Here is a 19,689-nt window from a genome sequence, read left to right on the forward strand (position 1 = left end):
CCCGCAGCACTAACCCTGTCATCCTCCTGCGGAGGAGACAGAGGAAAGGCTCGATCGCCAGAGCATACAACTGGCCCGAGAGGGGGCTCCCCTGCCGCACTCCTCGCCCGAAGCTGACCGGTTCAGTCAGGGTCCAGTTGAGCCTAACCAAACACTCCGCGGAGGCATACAGCACCCGGAGAAAACTCACAAACTGAGGTCCAAATCCAAACGCCTGCAGAGTGCTCAGGAGGTACCCATGGTCTACTCTATCAAACGCCTTCTCCTGATCAAGAGACAGGAGGGCGAACGATAGACCATCTCTCCGCCCGAGTTCCAAAAGGTCTCAGACGAGAAAGAGGTTCTCGAAAATGCTGCGACCCGGGACAGTATAGGTCTGGTCTGGGTGGACCACGTCCGCCATCACGGACCCTAGCCGCAGCGAGATTGCTTTCGCTACGATTTTGTAATCCGTGCTAAGGAGTGAGACGGGACGCCAGTTTCGTAGATCGCGGAGGTCCCCCTTCTTCGGCAGCAAAGCGAGCACCGCTCGCCTGCATGACAGAGGGAGGACCCCGCTCTGCAAGGACTCAGCCCAGACGGTGACTAGGTCTGGGCCGAGAATGTCCCAGAACGCGCGGTAAAACTCCACGGTCAGCCCGTCCATGCCCGGAGATTTATTGGTGGGCATGCGACGGAGGGCTTCCGAGAACTCGGCCAGGGTGAGAGGCAGCTCTAGTCGGTCTCGGTCGCCCACGCTGACCGTGGGGAGTTCCTCCCAGAGCACCTCGCAAGCGTCAGGATCGGTCGGGTCCGGGGAGATAAGGCTTGTGTTGAAGTCACGGGCCCTCCCACACATCTCCTCCGGACCCGTGAGGGGGGTGCCGTCTTCCGCAAGAAGGCAGGTGACGTGTTTCTTGGACCCCTCGTTTTCTCCAGGGCATAGAAGAAGCGGGAGCCGCGGTCCATCTCCCGAAGGAGGCGGATGCGGGATCGAACGAAGGCACCTCGGGCCCGGTGGTCCTCAAGGGCCCGGAGCTCCTCCCGCTTCTCCCGGCACGCTCCACAGAGGGACGGGTCCTCGGGATCGGCGGCCAGGCGCCTCTCCATCTCTAAGACCTCCCGTTCCAGCTGTTCTATCGCCGCATTTCGCCGTCGGCTGGTGCCCCGAGTGTAGTCACGGCAGAAGAGCTTGGCGCGCACCTTCCCGAGATCCCACCATCGCCGCACCGAGGGAAAGGCACGCCACTGCTCTCGCCAGGCCAGCCAAAACTCCCAGAAGGACATCACGAAGCTCTCGTCCTCCAACAGGCTGTTATTAAAGTGCCAATAGGCCGGCCCCGGTCTCTCTGCACGGAGGGAAACCGTTACAGCGACTAAATGATGATTGGAGAATGGGGCCGGCCGAATGGCGGACGAGTGGGCCTGTGAAAGATGGAAACGGGATAAGTAAATACAGTCCAACCGAGAGTGGTGTGACCGATGGGCCTCCACCCGGACAAAGGTGAACATGGAGGTGTCATCTGGGTGATGGTCGCGCCAGACGTCCACTAGGGAGTGATGGTCGACTATCCCTTGGAGAATATTCGCAGCGGCCGGACTCGGTTCGGCCCCTGAGCGGTCCCGTTCCTCGAGGGTGGTGTTAAAGTCCCCTCCCAGGACCAGGCACTCATGCGAATCCAGGGTGCCGAGAAAGTCAGACACCTGCTGATAAAATTGTGGCCGCCTGGAGCTCATTTGCGGGGCATAGATGTTAACAAGATTAACCACGAGCCCCTCCATACGGACTCGAAGGTGCAGCACGTGGCCCGGCACGGCCTCATTGACCCCTAGCACCTCAGGCCGTAGGTTGGGGGAGAATAGGGTTGCCACTCCAGCCTGCCAGGTCGCGAAATGGCTAAAGTATACCCCGTCCCCCCACTCCAGCCGCCACCTGTCCTCGGCGGCCGGGTCTGTATGGGTCTCCTGCAGGAAAACTACAGAGTACCTCCCCTCCCGAAGGTAAGAGAGCACCTGGGACCTGCGGAGAGCCATCCTACAGCCCCTGGTATTCAGGGTTGCAATAATAAGAGGCGTCATACGGAGGGCTGGGGGGGTGGGGGTCTCGTATTGGTGGGGGGGTTCAGGGCCCCCGGCGGGTTGCACAGCAACCCATGACCCATCCCGTGGGTGAGTAGATCGCTTCGGAAGCTGCGGGCTCGCTCGTAGGCCGCAGCACCGCGCTTTCCTTGCCCCCTGTCCTCCTTTATAAGGGCCTTTGTGGCCTGGAGGAGTTGATCAAAGTCCCCCCATAGCCGAAGAGCCAGCTGTGCCCTATCGCGGTCACCACGGGAGTGCTCTAGGAACGTCCGTAGCGCATGCCGCAGCTCATGGGGGGGTGGGGTTACAATTCCCGAGGTATTCCCTGATGGGCCTCTTAATACAGCCTCGTGGTCCGCTAAGGCAGGTAGACAGGGTGCGGACCACCGACGGGGCGTCTGACAGGCTGGGGTTATTAAATTCATTTCACGCCTTGGGGTGGAGGGGGATGGCAGGGGAAAAATTGCCACTCCTAACGGGTCGCAGCTAGAAAGTGCAAAGACTGCTCCCTGGGGGGAGTCTGCAAAAGGCGGAAAGGAAATAACCCCAGGGGCGGCATTAACATTGCAGGAGGAGGGACCTTGGGCAGGGGCAGGGGTGGGGGCAGGGGTAAGGCTCTGGGGTGCAGGAGGCGAGCAGCTAAAGGAAAGTGCCTCCTGAGCAGAGTCAAGGGTTAAGGGGGAAGGGGAGGGGCTCCCAATAATGCTAGGTGCTGGCTCCATGGTGGTTTTAGCGGTCACGGCATCAGGTGGTGGACCGCCTTCTGCAGGGTGCTCACCCGGGAAGGCAAAAAGGGGGAGGGAGCATGGGGAAAGGGAGGCTGGGGTAAGGCTGCCCAGCTCGAGGCAAGCCGGCAGCAAATCATCCCCTCCCTGGGTGACCGGGGTCAAATCTAGGGCCTCAATCTCCGCATACACGGAGGAGAGGCCAACTCCTGCCACCCCGGGGGCCTCTCCTCTAGGGCCCGCCTCAATGGCCGCCTCGGGGTCCGCGGGGGGTTCGGGTAGCGTCCAGGCAGAAGGGGCGTCCTCAGAAGTCTCGGAGGGGAGGGTTTCCCGTGGAGGGGGGATTCTGCCCTCCAATGCCAGTCCGTCTTCCCCTCCCGACACCGGCGGATGGATCTCGCTCGCGGCCGTGGCGGGAGGCTCGATAGCAGTGTCTCCTTTCCTGGTCTTCCGGGGGGCTTCCGCGTCGGGTGGATGCAGCGGAGCTCGAGCCTTCCGCTTGCCTCGCTTCCCCTGGACTAGGGTCCAGCCCTCCATAGCGTCATCTGGGGGTTGGCTAGCAGGGGTCGTGTCGGGGGGCGGAGGCGATGGTTTAGGGGTTCGGGGAGGTAGCGGTGGGGCAACATGAGGGGCGGGGGTTTCTCCTTGGGGAGGGCCCTCTCTTATACCCGATAATATCCTTGCCACACCCTCCTCCATGGGCTCTATTGGGTTGGTACTAGCAAGGGTGGAAACCCCTTGCTCGCCCGGGCATTGTAGGGAAGGTATCTCTTGGGCCCGGACGGGAGCAGCGATGGGTCGAGTAGGAGGAGGGTTGGTTTCAGGTACTGGGCAGCCAGGGGCGTTGGCAGCGACGGGGCCGATGTCCTGCCGGGTCTCGGGGGTTTCGGGTGCCCCTCCCCCCCGAGCCAAAGGGCAGTCTCTGTGGACATGCCCCGCTGAGAGGCAGAGGTAGCACCGGGCCTCTCCGGTAGAATAAAAGACCCGATAGCGGGCTCCCTCGTAGGGGACTAGAAAGGACCCCTCAAGCGCCTCTCCGTCACGCGCCCCTGCCAGTGGTAGAAGCTGCACTTGCCGGCGGAACGAAAAAATGTGACGGAGGGTGGGGTCCTTGCAGCCCAACGCGAGAGGGCTGATGACAGAAACAAGTTTCCCCAGGGTGGAAAGAGCGGGTAACAGGGCAGCATTGGGTAAGAAGGGAGGAACGGAGGTAAGGACGAGGCGAACGCCCAGGTCTTTTAACGGTTCTAGGGGGACAAACACCCCCCCTACCGTCAGGCCCCTCTCCACCGCCTCCTGGGTGGCATCCTCCGAGGCTAAGAAGAAAACGACCTTCCCATACATCTTGGAGGCTGCCACAATAGCCGTGGGTCCTACCACCTTCGCCAACGCCTGCACGTATGTCTCCACGTGGGGCGAGGCGGGCACCAGGAGGCAACGGACGCCGTGCTTCCTGGTCAAGGCGGGAAAAGGGCCTCGGCCGCTGGTGATGGTGGCGGAGGCCGGGGGGGGGTGAGATGACGAGGCGGCAGGCAGCGGGGAGCCCGCTGCCGCCCGGGCATACGTCCTGGGGGCCGGGGGAGGGACAATCGCAGAGCTGGTGGAGGGAAACGCTGGGAGGGGCGCCACGGTTGATGACGAGGCCGCAGCGGTGGGGGCAGCCCCTGCCATGGAGGGCTCAGTGGTTTTAGCCGGGCCCTTTCCTTTCCAACCGCCCTGGCCCTTCCGGCGAACCGGGGGGGGTTTCCTAGAATCTGGGGGGGTGGTGGGTGCAGCAGCAGCAGCAATCACCCTGGTGCCTCCTGCTACCGGTGCCCCAGCAGGGGGGGTGATAAGTACCTTAACAATAGTAGTAGGGGGTGGACCTTGGGGGTTGGGCAGGGGTGGTGGTGGGAAAGGGACAACTAATTTTATTAAAGCAGTCTCGCCCCTCTCGTTCCCCGCCATTGTGAGCAGGGAGAGACAGGGAGACACCGGAAGGAGGAAGGGGGAGGGGAGAAGGCGAAATAGCCCCTCCTTCCACTGGCTGCGGACGGGAAGGGAAAAAATGCCGAGGGAGGGGGGCTGGGAGGAGGGGGGGGAACAAAATCGGGGTCCAGTAAAAGGGGCAAGTTGTGGGATAAGCAATCCGGGGGGGGGGGGGTGCAGACCCACACACGTTTGTCCAAAGAGTCTCGGTTGGTCGGTTGTTAGGTCCGGTCCGGTCGGCAAAGTTCAAAGCAAACAGCTGGATCCGAAGGGAGATGGCAGATTGCCAGCAGGGACAGACTGCGGGGGGGCCGTGACAGTTGTAATAACGATGGGGGGGTAGGGGCACCGATGGATCGGGGGTGGGGGTCTCCACGCCACACCCCCTGTGCCGCCACAAACGCAAGTAATCACAGTCAAACTCCCCCCCACGAGAGTATAATTCAGAAAGTTACTCAATCTTACGGCCTTCGTCACAATGATTTATATTATTTCTTCTGTCTGATGAAATCTCCGTCTCCGGCTGTGTTGGCTGTGTTCCAAGTCCTCCGGTATGTTAAGAATGTTGTAAGGTCCGAGCTGCTGGCAAAACGGCTGGGTCTGGGGGTTTCCCTCTCCCCCCTCCGGACAGCAAAATCGGCAATCTTCTCCCCCGTCCTCCGGGGGCTCAGCTGAGGCAAATAGCTGCGCCCGAAAGCAGGCGTGGGGGGGGATGGCCGGCGAAGGACGTAGACGGAAAAAACCACAAAAAATTTAAAAAAAAATCAAAAAAGCGTCTGGCCCGGTCGGGGGGGGACTAAGGCAGGTGCAAAAAGTAAGAAAAATCCTGGCCAGGGGGGTTTAGGAAAGAATAGAAAGCAGATAGCTGAGGAGCAAGCAAAAGACGTTCCGTTTCCTAACAGGGAAGGTTTTTTTTCTTTTTCTTTTTTTTTTGAAACAGAAAGAAAATTTATTGGTAACGCTTACAGAATTACCAAAGGAAACAAAACAACTATGCAACGAAACAACGCAATCAGAAGGTATAACACAGCAGCTTTCAGGAGGGAGAAGTGTTCAGGCTAGCCTGGGCCCAGAGCGGGGGGGCTTCCTCGACACTCGTGGTCTTCCACCCTCCTGAGTTACCTGGTGGCCTAGAGCGGGGGGGCTTCCTCGACACTCGTGGTCTTCCACCCCCTCGAGTTACCCAGTGCCGCGCCCAGTGTCACCGATCCTCCCCCTCCTGAGAGTACCCGGTAAGATGGGCACGGCTGCGGGGTGGGCAGGTTAGGGAGGGGGGGGGTAGACACCCATGTATTATAAGACCCCTCCTAGATGACAGGAATTATGGTATCCACAGCGGCAACGGCTGGGGCTGGCGTCTCTCGCTCTGCCCCTCAGTCAAAGGGTCAGGCGGAGGGAACCGGACGGGGTCACCGAGCAGAGAACCCCAGACAGCGCCCACCGCTCCTCGAAGGCTTCAAGGGAGTCGGTGGACGCCGCCCAGAGGAACTCCGCCCGGATACGTGAGTGTACTGAGGATCGAAAAACGGCCCCACAATCGCAGGACGCTTCATGGGCCAACCTCCTCTCTCTGGTTTTATAAATGGCTGTTTTAGCCAAAGCTAGGAGGAGGTTGACCAGAAGATCCCGCGACTTTGTGGGGCCACGAATGGGAAGTGTATAGATAAAAAGGTGGGGGGAAAAATGAAGCCAGAAGCGTAATAAAATATTTGTGAGGAGCCGAAAAAGGGGCTGCAATCTGGCACACTCTAAATATACGTGCGCCAGGGTTTCCCTCACATTACAAAAAGGACAAGTGTCCGGAATGGGGGTAAACCGTGTCAAAAACACGCCCGTGCTCACAGCTCCGTGAAGGAGCCGCCAACTGATGTCCCCGACGGGCCTTGGGACCAGGGTGGAATACAGGCTGGCCCACCGAGGTTGCTCACCCTCCAAAGGTGGCAGGAGATCCCGCCACTTTGTATCGGGGCGGGACACCAGGGTGTGGGCGTGAAGGGTGTGAAGCGTAAGTGTATATAAGTATTTCCGTGGAGCAATTTGAAAGCTAACCGGCTGCAGTTCGTGCACCCGGCTTGCAGTGAAAGGGTGAGGGGTTTGTTGGGATCTACGGGGTGGGGGCCCGATGGAAAGGTCCGGCGGGCCCGGGGTAAGGGATGGGCGGGGTGCGCCCTCGCACAAGGCTCGGCTAACATAAGCCCGAGCAGCGGGGGTCAAGGCGGCCTTCACCTCCTGAAGCACGCGCCGGGGGGTACGAAGGCTGGAGAGCCCCATGCGCCGAGCGAGCATCAGGGGATCCAGCCAGTCTCTCTGGCCGTAGTTCAGGAGGTCTCCGACCCTCGTGACTTCCGCCAGAACCACCCTCTGGCGCACCGAGCGGGACTCCGCCACCTGCACACGGAGCTGGGGGTTGTGTAGCAGGGGCTCCGTGAGGAGATCTGCCCCCACGGTGGCCGCCACGGACCTGGTTGTTAGAAACAATTTCCAGGTCCGGAGGAGGTCCTGGTAGAAGACCGGCAGCCCAGAGAGGTCTCGCGGAAAACCCCTCGGAGAAAGATAAAAGAGCTGCCGGTCATATCGAAGCCCTTGGAAACGGCGCAGGAAGGCGTGCGCCAGTATGCTCCACGCCGAACTACTTGCACTATAAAGGAGCCTCTGCAGGGCCTGGAGGCGGAAGACGCGGACCTGAGTGTACAGACACTTCAGGCCCTGCCCTCCTTCCTTCAGGGGTAGATGAAGAAACTCCAACAGGGGCCCAGTGCATTCCTGACCAAAAGAACTCTAGAATCAATCTCCGGAGATGGGTCAGGAAACCCGGGGCCGGGGCCAGGGTGTTGAGCCGGTACCAGAGCGTGGACAGGACTAGTTGGTTAAGCACCAGTGCTCTCCCTCGGAGGGAGAGACATCGAAGAAGCCTCGTCCATTTCCGGATCCGCTCTATCACCCCGCCCTCTAAATTTTGCCAGTTCTCCGGCGGGGAAGGATGCGTGGCGGAAAGGTAAACGCCGAGATAGAGCAGTGGACCCGCACTCCACCGGATGGTCTGAAGTGCAGGTGGGAGGGAGCTCACCTGCCGCCAGTCCCCCACCGCCAAGCCAGAGCTCTTGACCCAGTTGACTCGGGCGGAGGAGGCTGCCGAATAGATGGCTTGGCATGCCTCCACTCGCGCCAAGTCGCCCGGGTCCTGGACCACGAGAAGTACGTCATCGGCGTACGCCGACAGGACCAGCCGCAGCTCCGGCTCCCGCAGCACTAACCCTGTCATCCTCCTGCGGAGGAGACAGAGGAAAGGCTCGATCGCCAGAGCATACAACTGGCCCGAGAGGGGGCTCCCCTGCCGCACTCCTCGCCCGAAGCTGACCGGTTCAGTCAGGGTCCAGTTGAGCCTAACCAAACACTCCGCGGAGGCATACAGCACCCGGAGAAAACTCACAAACTGAGGTCCAAATCCAAACGCCTGCAGAGTGCTCAGGAGGTACCCATGGTCTACTCTATCAAACGCCTTCTCCTGATCAAGAGACAGGAGGGCGAACGATAGACCATCTCTCCGCCCGAGTTCCAAAAGGTCTCAGACGAGAAAGAGGTTCTCGAAAATGCTGCGACCCGGGACAGTATAGGTCTGGTCTGGGTGGACCACGTCCGCCATCACGGACCCTAGCCGCAGCGAGATTGCTTTCGCTACGATTTTGTAATCCGTGCTAAGGAGTGAGACGGGACGCCAGTTTCGTAGATCGCGGAGGTCCCCCTTCTTCGGCAGCAAAGCGAGCACCGCTCGCCTGCATGACAGAGGGAGGACCCCGCTCTGCAAGGACTCAGCCCAGACGGTGACTAGGTCTGGGCCGAGAATGTCCCAGAACGCGCGGTAAAACTCCACGGTCAGCCCGTCCATGCCCGGAGATTTATTGGTGGGCATGCGACGGAGGGCTTCCGAGAACTCGGCCAGGGTGAGAGGCAGCTCTAGTCGGTCTCGGTCGCCCACGCTGACCGTGGGGAGTTCCTCCCAGAGCACCTCGCAAGCGTCAGGATCGGTCGGGTCCGGGGAGAAAAGGCTTGTGTAGAAGTCACAGGCCCTCCCACACATCTCCTCCGGACCCGTGAGGGGGGTGCCGTCTTCCGCAAGAAGGCAGGTGACGTGTTTCTTGGCCCCCCTCGTTTTCTCCAGGGCATAGAAGAAGCGGGAGCCGCGGTCCATCTCCCGAAGGAGGCGGATGCGGGATCGAACGAAGGCACCTCAGGCCCGGTGGTCCTCAAGGGCCCGGAGCTCCTCCCGCTTCTCCCGGCACGCTCCGCAGAGGGACGGGTCCTCGGGATCGGCGGCCAGGTGCCTCTCCATCTCTAAGACCTCCCGTTCCAGCTGCTCTATCGCCGCATTTCGCCGTCGGCTGGTGCCCCGAGTGTAGTCACGGCAGAAGAGCTTGGCGCGCACCTTCCCGAGATCCCACCATCGCCGCACCGAGGGAAAGGCACGCCACTGCTCTCGCCAGGCCAACCAAAACTCCCGGAAGGACATCACAAAGCTCTCGTCCTCCAACAGGCTGTTATTAAAGTGCCAATAGGCCGGCCCCGGTCTCTCTGCACGGAGGGAAACCGTTACAGCGACTAAATGATGATCGGAGAATGGGGCCGGCCGAATGGCGGAGGAGTGGGCCTGTGAAAGATGGAAACGGGATAAGTAAATACGGTCCAACCGAGAGTGGTGTGACCGATGGGCCTCCACCCGGACGAAGGTAAACGTGGAGGTGTCATCTGGGTGATGGTCGCGCCAGATGTCCACTAGGGAATGATGGTCAACTATCCCTTGGAGAATATTCGCAGCGGCCGGACTCGGTTCGGCCCCTGAGCGGTCCCGTTCCTCGAGGGTGGTGTTAAAGTCCCCTCCCAGGACCAGGCACTCGTGCGAATCCAGGGTGCCGAGAAAGTCGGACACCTGCTGATAAAATTGTGGCCGCCTGGAGCTCATTTGCGGGGCATAGATGTTAACAAAATTAACCACGAGCCCCTCCATACGGACTCGAAGGTGCAGCACGTGGCCCGGCACGGCCTCATTGACCCCTAGCACCTCAGGCCGTAGGTTGGGGGAGAATAGGGTTCCCACTCCAGCCTGCCAGGTCGCGAAATGGCTAAAGTATACCCCGTCCCCCCACTCCAGCCGCCACCTGTCCTCGGCGGCCGGGTCTGTATGGGTCTCCTGCAGGAAAACTACAGAGTACCTCCCCTCCCGAAGGTAAGAGAGCACCTGGGACCTGCGGAGAGCCATCCTACAGCCCCTGGTATTCAGGGTTGCAATAATAAGAGGCGTCATACGGAGGGCTGGGGGGGTGGGGGTCTCGTATTGGTGGTGGGGTTCAGGGCCCCCGGCGGGTTGCACAGCAACCCATGACCCATCCCGTGGGTGAGTAGATCGCTTCGGAAGCTGCGGGCTCGCTCGTAGGCCGCAGCACCGCGCTTTCCTTGCCCCCTGTCCTCCTTTATAAGTGCCTTTGTGGCCTGGAGGAGTTGATCAAAGTCCCCCCATAGCCGAAGAGCCAGCTGTGCCCTATCGCGGTCACCACGGGAGTGCTCTAGGAACGTCCGTAGCGCATGCCGCAGCTCATGGGGGGGTGGGGTTACAATTCCCGAGGTATTCCCTGATGGGCCTCTTAATACAGCCTCGTGGTCCGCTAAGGCAGGTAGACAGGGTGCGGACCACCGACGGGGCGTCTGACAGGCTGGGGTTATTAAATTCATTTCACGCCTTGGGGTGGAGGGGGATGGCAGGGGAAAAATTGCCACTCCTAACGGGTCGCAGCTAGAAAGTGCAAAGACTGCTCCCTGGGGGGAGTCTGCAAAAGGCGGAAAGGAAATAACCCCAGGGGCGGCATTAACATTGCAGGAGGAGGGACCTTGGGCAGGGGCAGGGGTGGGGGCAGGGGTAAGGCTCTGGGGTGCAGGAGGCGAGCAGCTAAAGGAAAGTGCCTCCTGAGCAGAGTCAAGGGTTAAGGGGGAAGGGGAGGGGCTCCCAATAATGCTAGGTGCTGGCTCCATGGTGGTTTTAGCGGTCACGGCATCAGGTGGTGGACCGCCTTCTGCAGGGTGCTCACCCGGGAAGGCAAAAAGGGGGAGGGAGCATGGGGAAAGGGAGGCTGGGGTAAGGCTGCCCAGCTCGAGGCCAGCCGGCAGCAAATCATCCCCTCCCTGGGTGACCGGGGTCAAATCTAGGGCCTCAATCTCCGCATACACGGAGGAGAGGCCAACTCCTGCCACCCCGGGGGCCTCTCCTCTAGGGCCCGCCTCAATGGCCGCCTCGGGGTCCGCGGGGGGTTCGGGTAGCGTTTAGGCAGAAGGGGTGTCCTCAGAAGTCTCGGAGGGGAGGGTTTCCCGTGGAGGGGGGATTCTGTCCTCCAATGCCAGTCCGTCTTCCCCTCCCGACACCGGCGGATGGATCTCGCTCGCGGCCGTGGCGGGAGGCTCGATAGCAGTGCCTCCTTTCCTGGTCTTCCGGGGGGCTTCCGCGTCGGGTGGATGCAGTGGAGCTCGAGCCTTCCGCTTGCCTCGCTTCCCCTGGACTAGGGTCCAGCCCTCCATAGCATCATCTGGGGGTTGGCTAGCAGGGGTCGTGTCGGGGGGCGGAAGCGATGGTTTAGGGGTTCGGGGAGGTAGCGGTGGGGCAACATGAGGGGCGGGGGTTTCTCCTTGGGGAGGGCCCTCTCTTATACCCGATAAATATCCTTGCCACACCCTCCTCCATGGGCTCTATTGGGTTGGTACTAGCAAGGGTGGAAACCCCTTGCTCGCCCGGGCATTGTAGGGAAGGTATCTCTTGGGCCCGGACGGGAGCAGCGATGGGTCGAGTAGGAGGAGGGTTGGTTTCAGGTACTGGGCAGCCAGGGGCGTCGGCAGCGACGGGGCCGATGTCCTGCCGGGTCTCGGGGGTTTCGGGTGCCCCTCCCCCCCGAGCCAAAGGGCAGTCTCTGCGGACATGCCCCGCTGAGCGGCAGAGGTAGCACCGGGCCTCTCCGGTAGAATAAAAGACCCGATAGCGGGCTCCCTCGTAGGGGACTAGAAAGGACCCCTCAAGCGCCTCTCCGTCACGCGCCCCTGCCGGTGGTAGAAGCTGCACTTGCCGGCGGAACGAAAAAATGTGACGGAAGGTGGGGTCCTTGCAGCCCAACGCGAGAGGGCTGATGACAGAAACAAGTTTCCCCAGGGTGGAAAGAGCGGGTAACAGGGCAGCATTGGGTAAGAAGGGAGGAACGGAGGTAAGGACGAGGCGAACGCCCAGGTCTTTTAACGGTTCTAGGGGGACAAACACCCCCCCTACCGTCAGGCCCCTCTCCACCGCCTCCTGGGCGGCATCCTCCGAGGCTAAGAAGAAAACGACCTTCCCATACATCTTGGAGGCCGCCACAATAGCCGTGGGTCCTACCACCTTCGCCAATGCCTGCACGTATGTCTCCACGTGGGGCGAGGCGGGCACCAGGAGGCAACGGACGCCGTGCTTCCTGGTCAAGGCGGGAAAAGGGCCTCGGCCGCTGGTGATGGTGGCGGAGGCGGGGGGGGGGCGAGATGACGAGGCGGCAGGCAGCGGGGATCCCGCTGCCGCCCGGGCATACGTCCTGGGGGCCGGGGGAGGGACAATCGCAGAGCTGGTGGAGGGAAACGCTGGGAGGGGCACCACGGTTGATGACGAGGCCGCAGCGGTGGGGGCAGCCCCTGCCATGGAGGGCTCAGTGGTTTTAGCGGGGCCCTTTCCTTTCCAACCGCCCTGGCCCTTCCGGCGAACCGGGGGGGGTTTCCTAGAATCTGGGGGGGTGGTGGGTGCAGCAGCAGCAGCAATCACCCTCTTGCCTCCTGCTACCGGTGCCCCAGCAGGGGGGGTGATAAGTACCTTAACAATAGTAGTAGGGGGTGGACCTTGGGGGTTGGGCAGGGGTGGTGGTGGGAAAGGGACAACTAATTTTATTAAAGCAGTCTCGCCCCTCTCGTTCCCCGCCATTGTGAGCAGGGAGAGACAGGGAGACACCGGAAGGAGGAAGGGGGAGGGGAGAAGGCGAAATAGCCCCTCCTTCCGCTGGCTGCGGACGGGAAGGGAAAAAATGCCGAGGGGGGGGAACAAAATCGGGGTCCAGTAAAAGGGGCAAGTTGTGGGATAAGCAATCCGGGGGGGGGGTGCAGACCCACACACGTTTGTCCAAAGAGTCTCGGTTGGTCGGTTGTTAGGTCCGGTCCGGTCGGCAAAGTTCAAAGCAAACAGCTGGATCCGAAGGGAGATGGCAGATTGCCAGCAGGGAGAGACTGCGGGGGGGCCGTGACAGTTGTAATAACGATGGGGGGGTAGGGGCACCGATGGATCGGGGGTGGGGGTCTCCCCGCCACACCCCCTGTGCCGCCACAAACGCAAGTAATCACAGTCAAACTCCCCCCCACGAGAGTATAATTCAGAAAGTTACTCAATCTTACGGCCTTCGTCACAATGATTTATATTATTTCTTCTGTCTGATGAAATCTCCGTCTCCGGCTGTGTTGGCTGTGTTCCAAGTCCTCCGGTATGTTAAGAATGTTGTAAGGTCCGAGCTGCTGGCAAAACGGCTGGGTCTGGGGGTTTCCCTCTCCCCCCTCCGGACAGCAAAATCGGCAATCTTCTCCCCCGTCCTCCGGGGGCTCAGCTGAGGCAAATAGCTGCGCCCGAAAGCAGGCGTGGGGGGGGATGGCCGGCGAAGGACGTAGACGGAAAAAACCACAAAAAATTTAAAAAAAAATCAAAAAAGCGTCTGGCCCGGTCGGGGGGGGACTAAGGCAGGTGCAAAAAGTAAGAAAAATCCTGGCCAGGGGGGTTTAGGAAAGAATAGAAAGCAGATAGCTGAGGAGCAAGCAAAAGACGTTCCGTTTCCTAACAGGGAAGGTTCCAGAACAATCAGGAACCTTCTGGAGACAATTAAGACAGGCTGATTAGAACAACTGCAGCCAATCAAGAAGCTGCTAGAATCAATTAAGGCAGGCTAATCAAGGCACCTGGGTTTTAAAAAGGAGCTCACTTCAGTTTGTGGTGTGCATGTGAGGAGCTGAGAGTGAGAACGTGGACTGTTGGAGGACTGAGGATACAAGCATTATCAGACACCAGGAGGAAGGTCCTATGGTGAGAATAAAGAAGGTGTTGGAGGAGGCCATGGGGAAGTAGCCCAGGGAGTTGTAGCTGTCGCACAGCTGTTCCAGGAGGCACTCTAGACAGCTGCATTCCAAAGGGCCCTGGGCTGGACCCCTGAGTAGAGGGTGGGCCCAGGTTACCCCCAAATCCTCCCAACTCCTGGTCAGACACAGGAAGAGTTGACCTGGACTGTGAATTCAGAAAAATGGCCAAGCTGAGGGCTGCCGTGAAGCTCCAAGGTGAGCAAATATGCCAATAAGCACAGGACCCACCAAGGCAGAGCAGGAACTGTGATCATGGGTTGATAACATTTATAATGTGAAAACAGAATAAAGTCCAGACCAGAAATATTACATATACACACACAAACACACACTTGGTGCTTTATAGAGACCAATTTCACAAAGCTGAAAACAATTATGAGCCAAATCAGCTGGTAGGAAGAATTTAATCAGAAAAAAAGTGAGGTGATAATTGGGAATTGTTTAAGAACAACGTACTAGGTGCTCAAAAAACCACAATTGCACAATCCGGAAAGAAGGCCGTATTGGTTAAAAACAGCTGTGTTAGAAGGAAAGTGAAGGCAGCTATAAAATAATATGTATAGAATGTTTTAAATACTTTGTTAATTATAGCTATATCTAAATAAATACATTATATATATATATATATATATATACACACACACACACACATTATATATACACACATAACACAAATGGAAGACGGGAATTTGATAGTAATGGATATCAATCAGAAGCTAGGAATTGTAGAATATTGAACCTGCAAGCAAAGGGACACAAGAAAAAAAAATCTAGATCCAGCAGAATTAAGGACACAGATGATGTAATCAAATCATATAATAACACTGCATCCGTTCCACTAGTATCTCAGGAGGATGTTAAACAGCAGCTCTAATGTTAGACATTTTGAAATCTGCAGGTCCAGATAATTTCCATCCAAGAGTTGTAAAAGAGCTCCCTAACAATCTTGTGGGATTGTTAATACTGACTTTAAATAAATCCTGGAACATTGAATAAATTCCAGAAGATTGGAAAGAAACTAAAAGGATAAATGGGATGACCCAAGAAATTATAGGTCTTTCAGTCTGACTTTGATCCCATGCAAGATATTGGAGTGGCTCATACACGACTCAAGTAATAAAGAATTAAAGGAGAGTATTATAATATTAAGGGAAGATAATATGATAAATGCCAATCAAAATTGGTTTATGAAAAATAGATCCTGTCAAATTAACTTGATTTCTTTTGACGAGATTACGAGTTTGGTTGATAAAAGACAATGCTGATGTAATACACATGGATTTCTATAAGGCATTGAACTTGCTAGTGCATGATATTTTTAATAAAAAACTACAATGATATAACATTAACATGGCACATGTGAAATGGATCTAAAGATTGCTAACTGATAGACCTCAACCTGTAATTGTAAGTGGGGAATCATTATGAGTGTATTTTTAGTGGGGTCATGATGGGGGACTCTATCCTGGAAGGCAGTGTCATTGAAAAAGATTTGGGGGTCATGGTGGATAATCATTTGAACATAAGCTCTCTGTGCAATACTATGGCTAAAAGGGTTAGTGCAATCCTTGGATGAATAAATAGAAGAATCATAAGTAGGATTTTAGCTCTGTATTTGGCACTGGTGTGGATGCTGCTGAAATACTGTGTCCAGTTCTGATGTCCATAATTCAAGGAGGATGTTGATAAATTGGAGTCGGTTCAGAGTATAGCCATGAGAATGATTAAAGGATTAGAGAAAATGGCTTATAGTAATAGACTCTGGGAACTCTATCTATTTCACCTTGATTGATCAGTCGTTCAGCCCTCATATAGATTGGGACGATCACAACATGCCATCTGTTCTCTTATTCTGGCCTTCCTTCTCCATGTGCTGCTATGTCTTTTCACAATAAAATCTTCCTGTCTCTTTGGGAATCTATTTAGCTTATCAAAGTGCAGGTTAAGGGGTGACTTGATTACAGTCCATAAGTACCTACATGGGGAACAAATATTTGGTAATGAGCTATTCAATGTAGCAGAGAAAGGTGTTACATGATCCAATGACAGGAAATGGAAACAAGACAAATTCACCCTAGAAATACAGCATACATTTTTAACACAGAATAAATTACCTCTTGCAACAATTTACTAAGGATTGTGGTGGATTTTTCATAACTGGCAATTTTTAAGATTGTATGTTTTTCTAAAAGATATGCTCTTGGCATTATTTAGATAAACTATGGCCTGTGTTATACAGGAGGTCAGACTAGATTATCACAGTGGTCCCTTCTGGCCTTAAAAATCTATGAATACATGAAAATCTGAGGGAAAGAGACAGTCATAGCAAAGTGTAAGACTTTACTTAGATGTGTTTTAAACTAGAGTAGACAGCTACAAGACATAACTACATATAATCGTTACCTGTCCAAACAGTTTTGTTCCCAGCTACTATCTCCATTCAGAGAGTGAAGCAAAAATTTGCAGAGAACAATAAATATAGCATCATTAGTACTACAGTATAGCTCTCAGTACCCAACAGAATAAAAGGAGGAGGACTGGGAAGAACACTGAGCAAAGGAGCATTCTGGAGGGAGGTAATAGGACTGTGTAAAGAACAATGCTTCCTCATCTCTGGGAGCACCAAACTAGGCAGTGTCATTTATGATCTCTTTAAAACTCAGCCATCTCGCAAAACACCCTCCTTCTACTTGCTGGTGCATAGGAACAATGAAGGATGGCAAAGGGCAGTGTCATAGTCCTACCTAGATCCATTTTCTTCTGGGGGGGATAGAGCACTGCAAGCAGTATTATCCGCACTTGCTTGCTTGCACTCCCCAGCACTAAGCAGCCAAATTATCTGCCTTGTGCGCTGATGGGGATGAGATCCTGTGAGGTCTCCCCACTCCCATGATCAACACAAGACCAGACTCAAAAGAGGGAAGAACAGGGACAATGTATTTATCATGTTTTCTAAACAGTAGGACAAATCCTCAGCTTGTGTAAATCAGCTTAGCTTCATTGACTTCAGCAGGGCTATGCTGATTTTACACACTGAGGCCCTGGCTCAGAATGTGATAATGGAAGGTGTAATACATGTTATCGTTGAATTATCTCCTTGCCATGTGCTGGTATTCCTCCTACTGTTATCATTGTACAGTGACTCATTTCAACTAGTGATGGATAAATCTCAATGAGATCCCAAACCCACTGATGTCAATTTCAAGGCTCTCATTGACTTCAGTGTTGCAGACCCAGGGCATTGTTTGGAGATTTGCTATAAAGTTTTAGTATTCTCCTCTCCACATCTAAACTGGCCCTTACCGAGTGGACCTTTAATTATAGCTCCATCTCTTTGACTCCTTAATTTGACCTTTGATTATAACTCCATCTCTTTGACTCCCACAATGTTCTCTCCTCTCCCCCCCACCCTTCTTCCTTTGCTGATTTTCTCACATAAGTAGGCTAGCCAGTTATATTGTTTTGTCTGCTGGATTCTGGATAGTTTGTCTAACTATTTCATATGTGCTTGGGGGCTTCCCTAAATTGGAGTTGCCCTACAGTGCTTTGTTCATATTCTCCCCAGACACTAGGAAACATTGGCAGACCTGCCTAGAGCACTGAAGAGATACACAAAATATGGAAAGGTTGGAACAGCCCATGGGAAGGAAAGTGAAGGATACTTTAATGGCAAGGCTACACGACTGAATGTTGGGAAAACTAGATTTTGCGTGCACTTCTCTCACAGACGTGCTGCATGACCTCGGGTAAATTATACTACATGTATGAGTCTCCATTTCCCCCATCTGCTTAATGGGAGTAATACTGTAGTGAAATATGCATAGCAGCAGATTTCCAACCTTTTCCTCCTCTCCAGGAAAGGAGCTTGCTTTTGGAGTTGTATCATTTATAACTGAAGAGAAGCAAAGACTTCAGTAGGATAACATAAGCAGCATTGAGAAAAAACTTGAAGCCCACACTGCAAAAGCATCATCAGAAATGGGATGACTCATCAAGAATGTCTTTTAAAAACCAAACACCCTGATAAGTAAGTAGACAAGATGAGGATATATAATGGTTTGGTGCTCAGTATTCTGACCTATTGTACTGAAACATGGCCCCTCATTGTCAAGATTAAAAGTCGTTGGACACCATTCAGATGAAGCATCTCAGAATGATCAAAACCATTACACTGTATGCATTTAAGTTGAAATAAGAGATCCATTTTCTAACAAAACCGCTTGCACTCTCTCAAGCAGTCACCCAACACACTAAGGTGACATGGTCATCTATGTCAAATGCCTACCAACTTCCCTTGCAGAATTATCTTTGACTTTGACCTAAAGAAAACAGGAAGACCTAAAACATGACAACTGGATGGTGTCAACAGACACTCGAACCTTGCAGCCATTCCACCCCATAATGCAACAGATTAGGCTTGCCAGAACATCCTGGAGGGGTATAATGTGTTCAGTGACCCCTACACTCTCCAGGTGACAATGTGAGAACTAAACATAGGTAACATCAGATATCATTTGTATTTATATAAGCATCACATAGTCTATACAAACAACTTTTTATTTTCTCTGTAATATCCAGGGTTTGGTGCACTATATGCCATTAGATTAAATATGAGCCCAAAATTTGCAATGAGGTAAAAAGAACGAACAGAGAGTCTGATTAAAAACCTACCCCAACTGGCTAACAAAGAACAGTGGATTCTCAGGTGCTCCTTGAAGGAATGCTAGTGAAATTAATTGTTAGGCACCTAATCCTCAAGGGGCTGGCGATACAAACTAACAGAGAATAAGTTAGATAGAAGAGGGGTGCACATATTTTTTTAGTCAGCAATAAACCTTGGTTTAGGTTCTTTAATTGGGAATTCACCTACAAGCCCCTGCCATTTTTACCATCACTTTTCTGTAGGTGGTTGTACTTTGACTTGGAGGCATGGAATATACAGCGTAACCTCTCACCCCTCCAACTACACTGTCCTGCTGAACCTTGCTGTCATGACATGACCAAAGCAGCTTAGTGAATTGCTTCAGTCTGTCTTATCAGAAAATAGAAGGAAATGCTCTGAATTATGAGAAGTATTTCTGTGCCAGGAAAAAAGGTTACTATGACAGATTTTCTGGTCAATAATTGGGCATCAAAGGCTGTACACAAGATAATTTAATTTATAAGAGACAAGATCTTCTATTAAAAAAATCCACAAACCTTTTCAGTAGCTTTTCCTCCCTGTCAGTTGTGATCAAGCCTGTCAAAATTTTTGCTCAGTTGCTGCAATGGAATAGATCACATCTCCGCTGCAGTCAGTTCTCTCTCCCATGTGTATTTCATAATCCTTAATTCATATACTGAATCTAGTCACAGTTTATTCTTTCCCCATTGTGTCTTATCTACTTTCAAATAGAGCTCTAAGTATAACTGATTTTTTTTTCAGAACAGTGGTTGAACCAAAAGTTGAACCAAAAATTTTGTTTTCAGTCAATTTTTTTTATTGTTGAGGTTTTACTTTTTTTCCTGCAAAATTGAAGTAAATTTTGAAACAAAAATGTTATTTCAAATTGAAAAATCAAAACATTTTGTTTCAAAAATGTTGAAACAAAATGAATTTTTATTTTGACTGAAATAATTTGGCAAATTAAATCCAAATTCAGGTAATGTTTTGGTCAATTGAATCTGCACTTTTCGGCAAAAAAAGTTGAGAGAAAAAGTTCCCCCAGCTTTACTTATGAGGTCTGAGAGTTCAAACTCATAGGTGACATCTACACTAGCACTCTTGCCAGTA

This window comes from Lepidochelys kempii, chromosome 2, assembly GCF_965140265.1.
Source record: "Lepidochelys kempii isolate rLepKem1 chromosome 2, rLepKem1.hap2, whole genome shotgun sequence".
NCBI classification, from domain to species: domain Eukaryota; kingdom Metazoa; phylum Chordata; order Testudines; family Cheloniidae; genus Lepidochelys; species Lepidochelys kempii.